General features: G+C 52.3%; 1 protein-coding gene across 3 annotated transcripts in view; it reads right to left on the bottom strand.

Moving 5' to 3' along the window:
• JPT1 (Jupiter microtubule associated homolog 1) overlaps window positions 1-2,445 on the bottom strand; it is a 44,542-nt gene that overhangs the window by 22,275 nt on the left and 19,822 nt on the right. The window contains exon 1 of one of the 3 annotated variants that reach the window (XM_021706625.1): window positions 1,085-1,452. The exons of the other annotated variants lie outside the window; for them this stretch is intronic. The gene's annotated coding sequence lies outside the window, so the exon portion shown is untranslated. Of the gene's footprint in view, window positions 1-1,084; window positions 1,453-2,445 lie in introns of those variants that run through there. 3 annotated transcript variants of the gene reach the window in all.

Raw genomic sequence — 2,445 nt, 5'->3', positions numbered from 1 at the left:
GTGGAAGCGCACGCCTGTAGTTCCAGCTACTTGGAAGGCTGAGGCGGAAGGATCACCGGAAGGATCACCGGAGCCCAGCAGGTCGAGACTGTGGTGGCCGGGAGCGGCCACTGCACTCCAGTCTAGGGACAGTGAGACTCTAACTCCCAAAAAAAAAAAAAAGAAAGAAAAAGACACTAGTACCCAAACCACAGCTTAAAAACAAGTCAAAGGTCTGACCAGTCCAACTTTTTAAAGGTCTGTGTTCTTCTTGCAATAGCAGGTAATAACCTACTCCGATGACGTCAGTGTTGTAGAGACCATTTGTAATAGCGAGACATCCCCAAACAAAGGATTTGGATCATAAGACAGAAAGTATTTCAATTTTTTTTTTAAGATCCTAGTATTCCTTCTGAATCACACACTTAGTAACTAAATCAGGATTACATATTTAAGACTCAACAAAAATGTGTCCATGTACTGTAGATGGAATTTTTTTTAATTACTCCTTTCCTTTCTTCTCTCTTTAAATCCCAGAGTTTCCATATGATCTTTGCAGCTCATTCCCTACCAGACTCAATTTATAATGAGTTTATGGAGCCAGGAGAATGTTACTAGAGAAAATAAGTTTATGAGAATTAGGTGAGATTATAGAAAAAGATGATAAGTCAATAAAATGACAATGCTACTAGATCACAATATTGGAGGGAAATTGATGACAAGAGGTGAATTAAAATGTTTATTTTGCAGGACCAAAAATCATTTACGTCTTACATTACAACTACACACATGAAAAAAAAAAAACTAGTGTAAGGATTTGACCTGGTTACTGGAATTCCTTACAGGGCACTAAATTGAACTCAACCCCAAAGAACAAAACCCCAGATTACACATTCTCATTCCAACAACTGAAGTCTGACCCGCAGAAAGTTGACCTCACAACAGAAAATGAAAAACCAAGGCTCAATCAGTTCCAGTGTCCTCTGAAAAAAATTATCTCATTGGAAGGATGACAACAGAAAGGGAGTGACCAGTTTTCTTAGGTCTTTGCTCCTCAAGTGCCCCCATCCTCCCGTAACCACCAATTTAGTTTCTCCAATCTTACCCAGTCTTTTCTACATGGTAAAACTGAAAGGAATGAAACGAAAAGAAATGTCATTTCCAATGTTTCGTCATTTGCTGAGGGTGCTTTTTGTTCCCAAGTTCTCTAACCCCTGTGAGATATTGCTATTTCACGTGTCTTCTTAGCCCCACAAAATGGCTCCCTTTGTGCCACTTGGCCAGGACCCCAAGGCTGGCCACATAAGACTGCAGGTCGTAATCAATGGAAAATAGATGCTCAGAAAAAACAATCTAATCTTCCTCCAAGCCTTGAGGATCCCAGAGATGCCTGTAACCCACCTTAAAGAACAGTGTGCAATTAGCTAAGACAATGTGGACACCTTCCACAGAATCCACATCCTTCCACCAAGTTCAGCAAGGACGCGGACAAGGGTCCCAGTCCAAACACTGTGCCCAATACCCCTCCCCGAAATGCAGCAGGATGGATGGCGAGAAAGGCCCGCTTCCCAGGTGGAGATACCTCGGAAGAGACAATGGATGTCTCCGGCCCCGCCCAAGAACAGGAAACCTCCTCCTGCAAGGGAACCAGGGCCAGGGATGAACTCGTTTGGCGGACGTCAAACGGGAAGCGAAGAAGGTGGGATGCAAAGACAGGGGTCCGAAGCTTGGAGCGCAGAAAACCCCCTCCGGCTGGCTCGTTCCCCTTCCCGCTTGGAAAAGGCGCAGGGAGGGGGAGGAGAAGGGGTCTTTCCTTTGTTAGGAGAGGGGAGGCACTCTGAAGAGGGGCCCGACGGCTGGTGCTGAAGGGGGTGAAGGGTCGCGGTGACCGGCCCTGCCCGACCGCAAATGCACCTGCCGGGCGGGTCCGCCTGGGGAGTGGGCACCCGGCGAGGGCAGGAGGCCGCCCATTCGGCCTGGGCTCAAGATCCGATCGCCGTGCCCAAGCGTGTGGCCAGCCACCCGGGCCAGAGGCAGAGGCGCGTGGCCCGGCGGGGGCACAATGGGGCCTGACCAAGGCGCCCTAGAGGCTCCGCGGACACCTGGGGCGCCAGGACCCCCACCCTGGGGTTGGGCCAGCCTCGCTGCGGAGGGGGAAAGCGAACCCTCTCCGCAGGTTCTGACGCACGAAAACCCAGCGTGCTGCGAGGGGCGGCCGAAGCCGGCCTCCCAAGGCCCTCGCTCCGTGGGAGGAATGAATGGAGAGCAGCAGAGACCGGGGCGGGGCCGGCGCTCCCGGCTCGCGGGGCGGCACAAAGGCGACGGCCGCGGCCGAGCCCGGCGCGAGCTCGGCGCGCCGGGCGTGTTCTGCCAACGACCGGAGCGGACCCCGCCGGCAGCAGCCCTGCCGGCCCCTCAGCCCCGCGCGGCTCGGCCGCCGTCCCACCGTCTCACCGGGAGCTGTTC

The sequence above is a fragment of the Carlito syrichta genome, unplaced genomic scaffold (genome assembly GCF_000164805.1).
Source record: "Carlito syrichta isolate Samal-C Ts95f unplaced genomic scaffold, Tarsius_syrichta-2.0.1 Scaffold315826, whole genome shotgun sequence".
Lineage (NCBI taxonomy): Eukaryota > Metazoa > Chordata > Mammalia > Primates > Tarsiidae > Carlito > Carlito syrichta.
Note: the sequence above shows the minus strand (reverse complement) of the source record. Positions and strands in the feature narration are given on the sequence as shown.